Raw genomic sequence first — 18,013 nt, 5'->3', positions numbered from 1 at the left:
ACTTGGATGTTTAGGCACCTATAAATGTTTTAAAAAACTGTGATAGAAGACTATTTTCAATGTTGTGTTATATATCTATGCCCATTTAGACTATTTTGGTGTCATTTTACTTTATTGCAAATCCAAAATGGATGCCATTTGTATTTGTATTTATTATGGATCCCCATTTGCTGCTGCCAAGGCAGCAGCTATTCTTCCTGGGGTCCGGCAAAATTAAGGCAGTTATACAATTTTAAAAACATTACAATACATTAATTACTAAGTGTGTGCCCTCAGGCCCATACTCCACTACCACATATCTACAACAAAAAATCCATGTGTACGTGTGTGTATAGTGCGTATGTTATCATGAGTGTGTATGCATGTGTCTGTGCCTATGTTTGTGTTGCTTCACAGTCCCCGCTGTTCGATAACGTGTATTTTTATCTGTTTTTAAAATCTGATTCTACTGCTTGCATCAGTTACCTGATGTGGAATAGAGTTCCATGTAGTCATGGCTCTATGTAGTACCATAGTCTGTTCTGGACTTGGGGACTGTGAAGAGACCTCTGGTGGCATGTCTTGTGGGGTATGCATGGGTCTGAGCTGTGTGCTAGTCGTTTAAACAGACAGCTCGGTGCTTCCAACATGTCAAAACCTCTCACAAATACAAGCAGTGATGAAGTCAATCTCTCCTCTACTTTGAGCCAGGAGAGATTGACATGCATATTATTAATGTTTGCTCTCTGTGTACATCCAAGGGCCAGCCGTGCTGCCCTGTTCTGAGCCAATTGCAATTTTCCTAAGCCCCTCTTTGTGGCACCTGACCACACGACTGAACAGTAGTCCAGGTGCGACAAAACTAGAGCCTTTAGGACCTGCCTTGTTGATAGTGCTGTTAAGTGTCACGGTTTCGGCCGAGGCTGCTCCTCCTCCTGGTTCGGGCAGGCTTCGGCGGTCGTCGTCCCCGGAGTACTAGCTGCCACCGATCTATGTTTCATGTTCGTTTGGTTTTGTCTTGATGTTGTACACCTGTGTCTTGTTAGTCCTCGTTAGTGTCCTATTTAGTTCTCGTTGTGTGTGTTTGTCTTTGTGTGTGATTGCTCTTCTGTTTTGTGTTGGAGCTACGTACTTCCCTCCAGTGTTTTGGAGAGGTTTTTCGCACATGTTAGTGCGCCGTTTGTTTGACGCCTGTGTGCGCCGTTATTTCGCCTTCGGGCTTATTGTGCTTATTTTCTACGTGAATATTGCACTAAAGTCTTTTGGACTGAGCTTCTGCGTCCTGCGCTTGAATCATGCACCACACCCACCTTCAGCACCCCTTGACATTAAGAAGGTAGAGCAGTGCTTTATTATGGACAGACTTCTCCCCATCTTAGCTACTGTTGTATCAATATGATTTGACCATGACAGTTTACAATCCAGGGTTACTCCAAGCAGTTTAGTCACCTCAACTTGCTCAATTTCCACATTACTTATTACAAGATTTAGTTGAGGTTTAGGGTTTAGTGAATGATTTGTCCCAAATACAATGCTTTTAGTTTGTGAAATATTTAGGACTAACTTATTCCTTGCCACCCATTCTGAAACTAACTGCAGCTCTTTGTTAAGTGTTGCAGTCATTTCAGTTGCTGTAGTAGCTGACGTGTAGAGTGTTGAGTCATCCGCATACATAGACACACTGGCTTTACTCAAAGCCAGTGGCATGTCGTTAGTAAAGACTGAAAAAAGTAAGGGGCCTAGATGAGGTTTAAGGACAAGTTCACTTTTTCTTAAAACAAATCTCTGTTTGTTATGTAAATGTCATGTTATAGAAGTGTCCAGAAACTTTTTTTGCGATTTCACTTGGTTTTGAGAAATGCAGGTCTTTAGATGTTGTACACATGAAATTGCATAATTTTGACTTTATCCTCAATATTGTATTCCATTTTGTTGGACTCGTGCGATACATTTCCGTGTGCGAGCATGCGCGTACTTTCTATTTTCTCATTTCACCACAATGGGAATGAGAAAGCACATACATGCTCGCACACGGAAATGCATCGCTCGAGTCCAACAAAATCAAATAGAGTTTTGCGGATAAAAATATGTATTTGGGTGTTTTTGGAGCCTTTGTTCATGTTTATCTGTGGCCCCCATTCTTAGTTGTGATTTTAGCATGTACAGTAAATCTTCGTGGGGCAAACTCAACTAATTGTTTTAGATGAATGCCAGCGAAGCCACTACACAACACAAAACTAAACAATACATTAAATAAACTAAATTATAACGGTGACAAACGGTGCCCACACTACCTCATGAAGCTGGTTGAGAGAATGCCAAGAGTGTGCAAAGTTGTCATCAAGGCAAAGGGTGGCTATTTGAAGAATCTCAAATATAAAATATATTTTGATTTGTTTAACACTTTTTTGGTTACTTCATGATTCCATATATGTTATTTCATAGTTTCGATGTCTTGACTATTATTTTACAATGTAAAAAATAGTAAAAATAAAGAAAAACCCTTGAATGAGTATGTGTGTCCAAACTTTTGACTGGTAATGTATGTAAAATGTATATGTAATATGTAAAATGTATGCACACTATATATGTAACAAAAAAGCTGCAAAAACAAAACAAAGTTATTTTTGTCCTCCGAAGAGGGGGCTAGTGGATGGGTTAATAAAATAAATACTAATAAAAAAAATTGCTGCCATACCTTAACCAAAAACCCTGGATGAACGGAGATATCTGTACCATACTGAGAGCCCCGTTCAATGTCAGCTGAACGAACCCCAATGACTCGTGGAGGGCAACGCGATGCAAACAGGTACTAGCTCCGCAAATCCATTAGGGACGCAAAAAGACAATACAGACTCAAACTTGAATTGATGTTCGACAACTCAGACTCACGACGCATGTGCCAAGGACTACAGACTATCACGGACTACGAAGGCAAATCCAGCTGTGTGGTGCCCACCAAAACTTCCCTCCCAGATGAGCTTAACACATTATATGCTCGCTTTGACTCAGACAATACCAAGCCATCCAGGAAGACTCTCGCTGCTCCTGGCGACCAGGTGCTTTCGTTTGTTGAGGCTGACGTGAGGAAAACTCTCAAAAGAGTGAATACTCACAAAGCAGCCGGCCCAGATGGCATCCCTAGCCCTGTCCTCAGAATGTGTGCTGACCAGCTGGCAGGCATCTTCTCAGACATCTTCAACCTGTCCCTGTCCCAGGCTGTAGTCCCCACCTGCTTCAAAGAGACCACCATTGTCCCAGTGCCCAAGAAAAACAAGGTGACATACCCAAATTACTATCACCCCGTAGCACTCACTCCTGTCATCATGAAGTACTTTGAGAGGCTGGTCATGGCCCACATGAAGGCCTGCATGCCAGGCACACTGGACCCACTCCAATTTGCCTCCCCTCAATCCCCCCTTCCCCAAAACACGTATAAATATTGGACTATAAATTGTGTCTTCCTGTACTATACTTATGCTAAAATGTTTATTCTATTCTACTGAGCCATTTACTTTATTTTTGTATTCTTATCTTTTATTATTTATTATTGTTGTTGCATTGTCGAGAAGGAACCTGCAAGTAATCATTTCGTTGGACGGTGTATACCATGTGTATCCCATACATACTGTACGACTACTAAAACTTGAAACTTGAACTTGCTTGTTCTGCTGACTGTGTAACAGTGGTTTCCATTATAAAAGCACCATATGTCCTATCTTGGGTTAGTTATCATATAATCTTTGGAATTACGGAAACCATATTGTATTTTGGCCGCCATATTAGTTTTGGGGCAAAATCCAGGGTGGCCCATAAGCTTAATTGCAAGAGTAGTGAATTAACAAGCATAATCCACTGAGAAACCTTTGACTGGACAAAATGTCAGTTTTCCTGGCACTGGGCCCTAACTATTAAAAGGGAGGCCGTTCCTCTACATGGGAGAACACTCATCTCATAGCAACATAAGCCCATACCGCAACTTAACATTGGACTATCGCTCTGAGTATCGGGTAATTTTAAATGTATCCAATTAATCTACTAGGTTAACTTTGTTAACTCATTAACTCAGTTTTTTTAATCAGTTTATTGACTTTGTCTACAAATGAACATAATATACCATTCATAATGCATTTAGGATCTAAAAGAGGGTCCATAAAACCATTGCTTGTCATTGTTGTTAATTCATCAGTTTGTTATACTGATATGTATTACTGATATGTAAGTTCTTTAGCCCAATTATTCATGTTCTCATTCATGTGGATCATAAATGTGGACATGTAAATCGTCTCACTGAAGAAAATGTGATTCATAACATGTGAAATCAAATCAAATTGTATTTGTCACATGCTTTGTAAACAACAGGTGGAGACTAACAGTGAAATGCTTACTTACAGGTCCTTTTCCAACAATGCAGAGTTAAAGAATAATAGAAAATAGAAACAGTGACAAGGAATAAATACACAGTGAATAACAAATAACAATAACGAGTAAAAAATAACATGGTTATATTCAGGGAGTGTCAGTACCGAGTCAATGTGCAGGTGTACGAGGTAATTGAGGTAGCTATGTACATATAGGTAGGGGTAAAGTGACTAGGCAACAGGATAGATAATAGTATGTGGAGCTGTAGCAGCAGCGTATGTGGTGAGTGTTAAAGTGTGTGTGTGTGAGGCGTCAGTATGCATGTGCGCGTATGTAATGTGTGTGTGTGTTTGTGTTGGGGTGTCAGTGTAAGTATGTGTGAGTGTGTGGGTAGAGTGCAAGCAGGAAACAACGCTCAATGCGCTGCAAGTCCTGCCTCTCCCATCTCAAAGGGACGATGGACAGGGCCATGTACCGTCAAATCTTGAGTGAGAACCTCCTTCCCTGGGTCGTGGATGGGTATTCCAGCATGACAATGACCCAAAACACACAGCCAAGGCAACAAAGGAGTGGCTCAAGAAGAAGCACATTAAGGTCCTAGAGTGGCCTAGCCAGTCTCCAGACCTTAATCCCATAGAAAATATGTGGAGGGAGCTGAAGGTTCGAGTTGCCAAACATCAGCCTCGAAACCTAATGACTTGGAGAAGATCTGCAAAGAGGAGTGGAACAAAATCCCTCCTGAGATGTGTGCTAACCTGGTGGCCAACTACAAGAAACGTCTGACCTCTGTGATTGCCAACAAGGGTTTTGCCACCAAGTACTAAGTAATGTTTTGCAGAGGGGTCAAATACTTATTTCCCTCATTAAAATGCAAATCAATTTATAACAATTTTGACATGCGTTTTTCTGGATTTATTTGTTGTTATTCTGTCTCTCACTGTTCAAATAAACCTACCATTAAAATTATAGACTGATCATGTCTTTGTCAGTGGGCAAACGTACAAAATCAGCAGGGGATCAAATACTTTTTTCCCTCACTGTATATATATGGATTTACAGATAGACACACATAGGAATGATTTCACTGCTTAAACCCAACCACTGGCTCCTACAACATCACATGGTTTTCCTTCAATGAAGATGGGCACACAGCTCCAATCCTCCAGGACTGCTTGGTGTGATTTCAGTCATTATTGGACTACTTACTCACTGAATCATCTACCATGATAATGAAATGAAACCTACACTGAGTGTACAAAACATCAAGATCACCTGCTCTTTTAATGACATAGTCTGACCAGGTGAATCCGGGTGAAACCTATGATCCCTTATTGATGTCACTTGTTAAATCCACTTAAATCAGTGTAGATGAAGGGGAGGAGACAGGTTAAAGAAGGATTTTTAAGCCATGGATTGTGTATGTGTGCCATTCAGAGGGTGAATGGGCAAGACTAAATATTTAAGTGCCTTTGAACTGGGTATGGTAGTAGGTGCCAGGCACACCAGTTTAAATGTGTTAAGAACTGCAACGCTGCTGGGTTTTTCACACTCAACAGTTTCCTTTGTGTATGAAGAATGGTTAACCACCCAAAGGATATCCAGCCAACTTGACACAACAGTGGGAAGCATTGGAGTCAACATGGGCCAGCATCCCTGTGGAACGCTTTCGACACCTTGTAGAGTCCATGCCCCGACGAATTGAGGCTGTTCTGAGGGCAAAAGAGTGTGCAACTCAATATTAGGAAGGTGTTCCTAATGTTTTGTACACTAAGTGTATGACTTGCAGATAACATCAAACTAGAACATTCCTCAGGGACTAAAATTGTGGCCCTTCTAAGAGCTCTGGTATTTTGGGTTACTGGTCCCTCTGTAGAGAGCTGTAGTACTCCATCAGGACCTTCCAGGCCTTTGTGGCCATGAAGCCATCTGGGGGGTTCTCCCCACTCCGTGCCAGCTTTCTCATCCTGGTATCTGAGATGAACTCAAACTCAGCGTGTCTGGGAAAGGCAGAGGAGGGAAAGAGAGATGGATGGAGATGAGAAATAAAGAGAGAGACAGAAGGAAAATGATCAGGGGTGCCCGCTTTTGAAGATTCTTTGACACACATTTCCCACCACAGGCTCTGTATAAAATAATCTGTAAATATGCATTACAAAAGCCATAATCAATGTTTAACATCTGCTCACCGGTCCTTGTCGTAGAAATCCATGACCCTCTTGGTCTTGTTGTAGGCGGCCACTCTGAAGGGGATGATCTCTACAGAGGTCAGGCCGGGGGCCATGGTGAGGACCTTACCCCCATGGCTGGGCTCATAAATGTCCTGCTTGGTCTCTGGGTGGGGCATGCCCCCTGGGTCACGACCCACAATGTAGAAGTTAGCTCCGGCGATCATCCTGGCCCTGCAGTGCCACTGGACCTGACAGAAAAACAAATGTATGCTCACACATACAGTAAGCACACACATTATGGTCTTAAACTTGTTAACCTTAGTGCTGGGCTAACACAGTAGGATTTTCCAGCCCTACAGGGACATCACCTGCCTAGCCAAAGGGGGGTTTACTTACTGTAACTGACTAAATACTGAATAATATCCCTGGCTAAACATACAACACACAAAACCTATGAATGTGTTGATGGCTGTGTTGACTCGTACTTCAGTGGGTCCAGCATACATCATGGGGGAGGGGAAAATAGCCACTATGGTGCTGGTGGGGTCCAGTACCCCCTCCTCCAGTACTGCAGCGTGCTGTTTTATGCGCCAGTCCAGAGGCACGTCGTCGTCTTTGGTCCAGCCCCCGAGCGGGTGCAGCAAGAGGACAGGTCGCTTGTAGCCCCGCTCCAAGAGACGTTGCTTGGTGTCCTGCATCAACAGGGCATGGCCGTTGTGGACCGGGTTCCGCAGTTGGAAGGCGAAGATGGCATCTGATGGTCATGGAGAATAGGAGAAAGATAAGGAATTATTGGTGCTTTCAAGACAACTGGGAACACAAATGAAAAATTAGGTCAAATCATGACATCAGTGATTTTCAGGTCGGGAAGTTGGAGAAAGATGCCAGAGTTTCCGACTTGATTTTCCCAGTCGGAGCTTGTTTCCCCCCCCCCCGAGCTCCTAGTTGTCTTGAACACACTGAAGTCGGAAGTCGGAGAATTCAGAGTTCCCAGTTGTTTTGAACGTGGCATAACTTCAGTGAGGACTTTCATACTAATTGTTGGTAAGTGGTTGATAAAAAGAGGACAAATCAAACATAATTTGCATTCTGTTCATCATTTGCATACTGTGGTCTCATTGTGTAAATGTACAAGTGAAGTCATGCTGGAGCTTTGTATGCATTTTGGTATGCACATAACTTGTATGCACATAACTTGTGGATAAATGAATGAACGCAGGTCAAAAATAGTCAACACAGTGTGAGTGCAGATATCATAGGGTGGAAATGTGCGCACAACAGTTCACTCATGACTATACAGTCTTTAACGTCTCACATAGAGGATTATGTCTCCATCTAGTGCAAACAATAAATTAAACCATGCGCATGTAACAGTGGAGGTGCTGAGGGGAGGATGGCTCATAATAATGTCCGGAACGAAGCAAATGGAATGGAGACCATGTCTTTGATGTATTTGACACTATTCCACTCCAGCTATTACCACAAGCACATCCTCCCCAATTAAGGTGCCTGTGGCATGTAATTTATCATGCTACTTTTTGCATCTGGTCTTTGTCAAGTGCTTCTGAAAAAATTATAAAAGTTTCTGTAGCTAGACATAAACCTTCATTTATTTAGACATAATATTTAATCAAATGTAGATTTTGTATCCTTGTCCTGTTTTTAGAGGAACTCTTCTAACCTGCTTTCATTTATTTAAACTTCTGCTTGAGCTCCCGTGGAGTAAAGCGGTACTAGTCCAGCCCATCGTTCCATCTGATTCGCTCCAGCACCTCCAGGTCACCACCCACCAGCCAATCACCACCCTCCATCACCATCTGTAAAAGGTGGTGGATGTTGTAGAGATATGAATGACATAATACAGTGTTTTCCACAACTACATTGAGTAGCCAGCTAAATAGAAAAAGTAGCCAGCCAGGCCCCTGGGGGATCTTGCCCCCCTGGGTTCAATTTTTTTTGCAGAAGGAGTGCTATTTTGGTGGCTTCTGGTACATTCTAATGCCTTGATTCCATATGAAATACACAGTGAAATTATTGTTTACTTTATCGAGTTTATCTCCCAGATTGGAAACATTTGTCGTGGTATTGTGTAGAAAGATATAACTTTACAATTTAAATTACTGAAAAATTCCGGTCTATTTTCTATGTAAGAGAATATGAAAGATTTGTATTACATTTCACCTGTCTTCTCTTTAGATTAAAGTCCTATTTGATGTTTGTTCTTCAAATTAGGCATTTTATTAAAACAGAACAATTAAGTAAATAGCCTACATTATCTTTAAAAATAAATTAAAGGTTTTGTTTTTTCAGGTTTCTGTTTTTCCAATTGTTTTCAGGTTTTCGTTCTCAAAATCACACCTTTTGAGTAGAAAAACAACAACATTGGATGTCCACTACAATGCTTAAACCACATCAATAGACCACTTTCATTAACTTTAATTCAACGGAGCACCTACTAAGAGGCAGTGTTTAGCTGTGTTTTTGTAGCGCACATGTGATAGTAGAGTTTGCAAAACAAATACCCACTGGATTTATGAAAAAAGTCATGATATCATTCTGCCAGGTAATAAAAAGCTAATTTGTAGTTAACAATTGAGAAGCCTTCCATCTACCAGAAAACTGTTTTCATTAGCATCATCGCTAACGGCTACACAAAAAGTGGTAGACACACGCACCGCACACACACAGACAGGGGCATTATCTTTGCCTCTTCTTCAAAGTTGCAGGAAACACAAATCACTTATGCATTCTGTTCATGTCTTATAATAAACTTCGGCAAATTAATTAATTTTCAATACATTGAATGGATTCCTACTAAGGTCAATAAAGTTCTTAATATTGTTGAATTCCATTTTAATGCCTCGATTCCGTGAGGGCCCTAATTATCATATTTGGACTAGAATGAGGCTCTCCACTACCTATTCCTGCAGTGATGATTCACCATCTTCATAGAATGTTTTTTTATAATTTATCTGCAGATAATCGCCAAAAAGCCTACCAAAATTAGAGAGCCAAACGAACAGCTCTCTCACCAATGCGGATCGGTAGGCTACACTGACTGACGAGACGAGAGTCACTCACTTTAGCGTCATTGTCTGGCAAGCCCCTACATCCTAGGAAAGGAAACCTAGGAAATCCTTTGGTTTAATTGTCCTGATGCGATACCATGGACATATAACCACGTTGCATGATTTATGAACGGCAAAGGGATATAGGAGATCAGTTTGACTCCTTTTATAAACTAGTCAACACTTGCTCTTCAGTTGTCAATCACAGCACAGTAAATAGCCTACTATGCGCCACGACTCTGTGTGGCTGGCTATGTGAAACATGCAAAATAAAATAAAATAATGTGCCAGAAAACAATAATTAGTCTAAGTCGTGGATTTCGACTCATCGTTACCACCTACATTACATGGGACGTGCAAATTCACAAGCATCATGCTCTCTCCCTCTGTGTAAAGAAATTCGACTGCAATCAACCACAGCACACAAAGTGTACCGGGAGGTGAGACAGAAAGCAGACTGCGTTTCCCTGTCATCACTCGCTTTGTGACTGACAGGCACCTATCCTATCAATAGATCGCTAGAAGATGAAAATCATTCATTCTAGCGGGAGATGGCTCGACGGACTAGTGAATTGAAACGTAGAAATGAAAAGTAGCCTAGTTTTAATATGAAGTGGAAAAAGTTGCCAGCTGAAAATGAGTCTGTAACCGGCTGATTAGCCAACAGCCAGCGCTAATGGAAAACACTGATAATATCAATATATTTCACGATGGATATGGATAGCATGTCACATGCACATTCAAGTTCAAGTTAAAGTTCAAGTGCAACTTCATTCAACTCCATTATAGCTTGGAATTCGTATGCACAAGAATGTGCACAGAGTGTAGCTTTATCACATCAAAGGACATCTATGTTTGCTAAAAAACAATGCATGGAAGTGTGTGGTTGGTGACAACCTTAATGTAGGGGTGCTGGGGGCAGGTGGTGCCCCACTGACGGGCACAGCGCTCCTCCTTGCGATGTTCATAGAACTCTGGCTGTCTCAGAATGGCCACGCGGGTTCCCTGGAACTCCAGAGCTACTGCCACACAACCGTCCAGTCGCTGCTTGGTCTCCGTGGTAACAGGCAGGACGATTGGAATGGACTGGTTGATGGTGCCATCTGAACCAGGGAAAGATACGTGTGTGATGACTAGGGCCATGAGTTTGTGCTGACCATGTGAACTTACCAAGCAAAACTCAGGGCCCTGGTTATTGGCTATAGTCACATGGTCAGGAAAACAATTAGAGACAACCATATATCATATCCATCTACTGTCATTTGCTCCATTATGAATAGAGGGGAGAGTAAGAATTGACTGAGTAATGTTATGATGTATTATAAGGGTGTGTGTGTGGTTCTTGCTATCAAGGAGGTTGCCGAAATGCTGCACCTGGAGGAACTCCCTCTCCCTCATGAAGCCCATCAGTGGTGTGGCCCAGCCCTCGGCCAGCACCTGCATCCACTGGAGGTCCAACTGAACAGGACAGACAGGTGAGAATATACATCAAACAGGTTAGGATTCAATTTACTGACCGTTAAAAATATCCCTTAACAGCTGATACTGTATGTAAGAAATATTGACAGCTATCAGGGGTGACAGAGTCCACAGGAAACCATGCTGAATGAGAAACAGTTTGTGATGGAAACCGAGATAGTGCAGCGTAAGACTTTTCATCTAACTAATTTAATGTGATATACTGTAGCTCCTACTATGTTTGACATGACTTGATTTTCAAACCTAGGGCAATCAGCCCATTCTATTAGAACATATAGTACAATCCAGAAGAGAGAGATTAAGAGGCAATCATGAGCACAGTCTGCCATCCAGTCAAATATTGAGCCATGGCCATTTGGGCCGATTGGTAGTGGAGAGGTGTGTTACCTTGGTGATTCTGATGGTGGAAAGTGTGCTAGAGTCAGCCTGAGCCAGCTTCAGCTTGTTCTCCGGAACAAAGAGTTCATTCACCTCCTCCGTGATTCCACTTGGAACAATACTCTGAACAGTTACAGAGAGAGAGGACAATGTCAAGTGAGGATAACATAGATCCCAAGTGGTTTGTACTCTCTTAGAAAAAAAGGTGCTATCTAGAACCTAAAAGGGTTCTTTGGCTGTCCACATAGGATAACCCACTGAAGAACCCTTTTTGGTTACAGGTAGAACCCTTTTGGGTTCTACCTTGAACCAAAACACGTTCTATGAGGACAGCTGAAGAACCCTATTGGAACCTTCTTTTCTAAGAGCGTATGCACTTGCAGTTATAACTTTGGTAGTTTTGTTCAGCATCTTTTGATAAGTTCTGTTTTGTTTTGTTTTGTCTTGATATTTTATAAGCTAGGTTTGTGGTCAATTCCATTTCCCACTCTTTACTTTTTTGTAGTTTAGCGCTAGATGAGCTGGGATAATAGGTAAGCAGTCTGTCATGTTCACCTGCTCTTTAAGCAGGTCCACCACCTGCCGGATGCACTCGTTTACTGTGATCTCTCCTGTTTTCAGTACCAACTCTGGAACTTCGGGCCACTGGTACTCTGCGTCGATCCCAGTGAAGCCTGAGAACACAGGTTTATCCATTAGAATTCCTTTCCAAAAAGGATGAAGATTGACTCTTTCAGATAGAAAGGAACCTTACAATAAGAAGTTACATTTCGATGTCTGGATACCAAAATGTAAACAATGGACCAAAAGTTGTTTGTACCATTGATCTCTCCAGCACAGGCTTTCTTGTAGAGGCCCTTCACATCGCGACTCTCACACACATCCAGAGGAGCGTTGATGAACACCTCAAAGAAGGGTAAACCAGCCCTCTCAAGGATTTTTTTATTTTTTTTATTTCACCTTTATTTAACCAGGTAAGCCAGTTGAGAACAGGTTCTCATTTACAACTGCGACCTGGCCAAGATAAAGCAAAGTAGTGCAATAAAAAACAACACAGAGTTACATATGGGGTAAAAAACATAAAGTCAGAAATACAACAGAAAATATATATACAGTGTGTGCAAATGTAGCAAGTTATGGAGGTAAGGCAATAAATAGGCTATAGTGCAGAATAATTACAATAGTATTAACACTGGAATGCTAGATGTGCAAGAGATTATGTGCAAATAGAGATACTGGGGTGCAAAAGAGCAAAATAAATAACAATATAGGGATGAGGTAGTTGGGTGGGCTAATTTCAGATGGGCTGTGTACAGGTGCAGTGATCGGTAAGGTGCTCTGACAACTGATGCTTAAAGTTATTGAGGGAGATAAGAGTCTCCAGCTTCAGAGATTTTTGCAATTCGTTCCAGTCATTGGCAGCAGAGAACTGGAAGGAATGGCGGCCAAAGGAGGTGTTGGCTTTGGAAATGACCAGTGAGATATACCTGCTGGAGCGCAGACTACGGGTGGGTGCTGCTATGGTGACCAATGAGCTAAGATAAGGCGGGGATTTGCCTAGCAGTGATTTATAGATGGCCTGGAGCCAGTGGGTTTGACGACGAACATGTAGTGAGGACCAGCCAACAAGAGCGTACAGGTCACAGTGGTGGGTAGTGTATGGGGCTTTGGAGACAAAACGGATGGCACTGTGATAGACTACATCCAATTTGCTGAGTAGAGTGTTGGAGGCTATTTTGTAAATGACATCGCCGAAGTCAAGGATCGGTAGGATAGTCAGTTTTACGAGGGCATGTTTGGCAGCATGAGTGAAGGAGGCTTTGTTGCGAAATAGGAAGCCGATTCTAGATTTAACTTTGGATTGGATATTCTTTATGTGAGTCTGGAAGTTGAGTTTACAGTCTAACCAGACACCTAGGTATTTGTAGTTGTACACATACTCTAGGTCAGACCCGTCGAGAGTGGTGATTCTAGTCGGGTGGGCGGGTGCCAGCAGCGTTAGATTGAAAAGCATGCATTTAGTTTTACTAGTGTTTAAGAGCAGTTGGAGGCTACTGAAGGATTGTTGTATGGCATTGAAGCTCGTTTGGAGGTTTGTTAACACAGTGTCCAATGAAGGGCCAGATGTATACAAAATGGTGTCGTCTGCGTAGAGGTGGATCTGAGAGTCACCAGCAGCAAGAGCGACATCATTGATATACACGGAGAAAAGTGTCGGCCCAAGAATTGAACCCTGTGGCACCCCCATAGAGACTGCCATAGGTCCAGACAACAGGCCCTCCGATTTGACACACTGAACTCTATCTGAGAAGTAGTTGGTGAACCAGGTGAGGCAGTCATTTGAGAAACCAAGGCTATTTAGTCTGCCAATAAGAATGCGGTGGTTGACAGAGTCGAAAGCCTTGGCCAGGTCGATGAAGACGGCTGCACAGTACTGTCTATTATCAATCGCGGTTATAATATCGTTTAGGACCTTGAGCGTGGCTGAAGTGCACCCGTGACCAGCTCGAAACCGGATTGCATAGCGGAGAAGGTACGGTGGTATTCGAAATGGTCGATGATCTGTTTGTTAACTTGGCTTTCGAATACTTTCGAAAGGCAGGGCAGGATGGATATAGGTCTGTAGCAATTTGGATCTAGAGTGTCACCCCTTTGAAGAGGGGGATGACCGCGGCAGCTTTCCAATCTCTGGGGATCTCAGACATTATGAAAGAGAGGTTGAACAGACTAGTAATAGGGGTAGCGACAATTTCGGCGGCTAGTTTTAGAAAGAAAGGGTCCAGATTGTCTAGCCCAGCTGATTTGTAGGGGTCCAGATTTTGCAGCGCTTTCAAAACATCAGCTGTCTGAATTTGTGTGAAGGAGAAGCGGGGGGCATGGGCAAGTTGCAGCAGAGGGTGCAGAGTTGGTGGCCGGGTTAGTGGTAGCCAGATGGAAAGCATGGCCAGCTGTAGCAAAATGCTTGTTGAAATTCTCGATTATTGTAGATTTATCGGTGGTGATAGTGTTTCCTAGCCTCAGTGCAGTGGGCAGCTGGGAGGAAGTGCTCTTATTCTCCATGGACTTTACAGTGTCCCAAAACTTTTTGGAGTTAGTGCTACAGGATGCAAATTTCTGTTTGAAAAAGTTAGCCTTTGCTTTCCTGACTGCTTGTGTATATTGGTTCCTAACTTCCCTGAAAAGTTGCATATCGCGGGGGCTATTTGATGCTAATGCTGTACGCCACAGGATGTTTTTGTGCTGGTCAAGGGCAGTCAAGTCTGAGGAGAACCAGGGGCTATATCGGTTCTTAGTTCTGTATTTTTTGAATGGGGCATGTTTATTTAAGATTGAGAGGAAATTACTTTTAAGGAACAACCAGGCATCTTCTACTGACGGAATGAGATATATATCCATCCAGGATACCTGGGCCAGGTCAATTAGGAAGGCCTCCTCGCTAAAGTGTTTTAGGGAGCGTTTGACAGTGATGAGGGGTGGTCGCTTGACCGCGGACCCGTTACGGGACGCAGGCAATAAGGCAGTGATCGCTGAGATCCTGGTTGAAGACAGCTGAGGTGTATTTAGAGGGTATGTTAGTCAGGATGATATCTATGAGGGTACCCATGTTTACGGATTTAGGGTTGTACCTGGTAGGTTCGTTGATAATTTGCGTGAGGTTGAGGGCATCTAGCTTGGATTGTAGGATGGCTGGGGTATTAAGCATATCCCAATTTAGGTCACCAAGCAGTACAAACTCTGAGGATAAATGGGGGCAATCAATTCACATATGGTGTCCAGGGCACAGCTGGGGGCTGAGGGGGGTCTGTAGCAAGCGGCAACAGTGAGAGACTTATTTCTGGAAAGGTGGATTTTTAGAAGTAGAAGCTCAAACTGTTTGGGCACAGACCTGGATAGTATGATAGAGCTCTGCAGGCTATCTCTACAGTAGATTGCAACTCCACCCCCTTTGGCAGTTCTATCTAGACGGAAAATGTTATAGTTGGGGATGGAAATTTCAGAATTTTTGGTGGCCTTCCTGAGCCAGGATTCAGACACTGCTAGAACATCAGGGTTGGCAGAGTGTGCTAACGCAGTGAATAACTCAAACTTAGGAAGTAGACTTCTGATATTTATGTGCAAGAAACCAAGACTTTTGCGATTACAGAAGTCATCAAATGATAGCGCCTGGGGAGTAGGAGTGATACTGAGGGCTGCAGGGCCTGGGTTAGCCTCTACATCACCAGAGGAACAGAGGAGGACTAGAATAAGGATACGGCTAAAGGCTTTAAGAACTGGTCTTCTAGTGCGTTGGGTACATAGAATAAAGGGGGGCAGATTTCCGGGTGTTATAGAAAAGATTCAGGGCATTATGTACAGACAAGGATATGGAAGGATATGAGTAAAGTGGAGGTAAACCTAAGCGTTGGGTAACAATGAAAGAGATAGCATCGCTGGAGGCATCAATTGAGTCGGTCTCCGCGTGTATAGGGGGAGGGGCAAAGGAGCTATCTAAGGCAGGTTTAGCTAGGCTGGGGGGTCTACAGTGATATAGTACAATTAGAAATAACCGAAACAACAATAAACTAACCATGTTTGGGCTGAGGCTAAACATAAACAGGATGTAGTACCGTAAAAAGGAACAGTCCAGCAGATATCAGCTGTATAGCTGAGTTATCATAAGGTCCGGTGGTGAAGCACTAGTAAGAGGCCACGGCTAGCGTGTGCTAGCGGGCCAGGGCTAGCAGATGGATGGAATCTTCGTGGTTAACGTCGTAACCACATCAGACGATTTCGTCGGCAGACCAGTCGTGTAGGATCGGCGGGCTCCGTGTCAACACTAGGTGGTCCCGTCCGGTTGACAGAGAGGTAGATAGCCGGGAGATGGGCGATGGGCCTAGCTCAGGATGATTAGCCAGACCACAGCGTCCGTTTTGTTGTAGCTGGCTGGTGGTAGCTAGCTGGTAGCGATGAATCCGGAGTTAAAGGTCCAGTGATTCAGTGATTCCGGCGGAAAAACTGATATGTTCTGGGTCGATAACGCGCTGTGCAGACTGGCCGAATATCCGGTGATCAATGTCCAGTGATTAAAATTAATCCCGCAGAAAAAAATCCAATGTTCTGGGTGAAACACCGCTAGCTGTGGCTAATAGCAAATAGCAAGTAGCTAGTTAGCTGGCTAGCTAGTTTCAACTGGAGATTCTAGATTCTAGATAAAGGTAAGTCAATAATAGAATCCGTTCCACATTGAGTGAGGCGGGTTGCAGGAAAGTATATCTTGTAGAAGGATGAAAAGTCTGATAGGGAAATATGTACGAAAAATAGGGTATTTACAGACGATAAAAACACAACTGCACTACTACGCCATCTTGGATTGACAAGATCACAATCCTTTAGACAAAAGAGAAGGGGGAACAGGATTGTCAGAATGCTGTTTTATCAATGGTAACACACAGTATACTTGATATACGGCATCCATTTTGCACCAGAACACTCTCTACACAACACAATACCACTAATACCAGCGGAAATGGGTAGACACTCCCCAGAATGACCCCTGACCTTTGTGTAAGGAGAAATGAAGCTGGTGATGCAGACGAGGACAGCGTCTGCGAACAGCTTGGCCACCTCTGCGATACGTCTGATGTTCTTCTCGCGGTCGGTGGCTGTGAAGCCCAGGTTCTTGTTGAGGCCGTGGCGGATGTTGTCCCCGTCCAGTGAGTAGCAGGGGATGCCGTAAGACACCAGGTACTCCTCCAGGGCAAAGGCTATGGTGGTCTTCCCAGCGCCAGACAAACCTGGGGGTGGACACATGGAGAATGTCAGGTGAGATTAGCTAATACTCAACAGTATAATTATTACTAAAGTCACTAGTAACACTTGACTGTAATAGCAACATGTAATAGTGACAATCCATTGAGTTTTGGCTATGATGAGCGGTTTACCTGTGAGCCAGACGGTGCAGCCTCTGAAGCCTCCTCTGGTGCCCACCACCTGGCCTCTCTTGCTCCGGCTCACTTGGTGGGCCTGGAACACTACATTGGTGGATCTGTTTAGATCCTGAAATCAAAACAGATTACATGGTAGGAAATTAGTTACTTGAGCTGACGATTAATGTTCTAGTTTACATTCTTTCTCTTTAATCTGAACTGAAAAACATATCTATTTTTCCATGTGAGCAAAACTCATCAGCTTTTGATGTCCGCTCTCAGTAAAAATGTTTTCATATAATGACACCACCCTTTGGACACCTCCCCAGTCCCATGTCTCACAGGTTATGACATCAACGTGGCCACTGACTCAGAGATGATTCAAACCCACATTCTGCTCTAATAAGTATATTTTGTACAACTTTTCAGGTTAAGAAGATGCTGAATTTTACTAAACTCATCCACCCCTCACAAACATTCTCATTTACATTTGAATTACTAGGCTTCCTACAAAAGCAGAAAGAATGTGCAACATTCTCTGAGGCAGTTGGAGATAGAACACAGTAGCACATGGTAAGACATGAGTCCTTGTGTATAGCCATCCGCCCTGCTAAGGTCCTGTGTGATATTATCTTGTCCATATGCATCTCACTTCTTTTCTCCCATTGGTCCA

The 18,013-nt window shown here is 43.1% G+C and overlaps 1 pseudogene; it reads right to left on the bottom strand.

The window, feature by feature from the left end:
• Positions 1 to 6,039: 6,039 nt before the first annotated feature.
• Positions 6,040 to 18,013, bottom strand: part of LOC121583099 — a 29,472-nt pseudogene continuing 17,498 nt past the window's right edge.

This window comes from Coregonus clupeaformis, chromosome 1, assembly GCF_020615455.1.
Source record: "Coregonus clupeaformis isolate EN_2021a chromosome 1, ASM2061545v1, whole genome shotgun sequence".
In the NCBI taxonomy this organism is placed as follows: Eukaryota; Metazoa; Chordata; class Actinopteri; order Salmoniformes; family Salmonidae; genus Coregonus; species Coregonus clupeaformis.
Note: the sequence above shows the minus strand (reverse complement) of the source record. Positions and strands in the feature narration are given on the sequence as shown.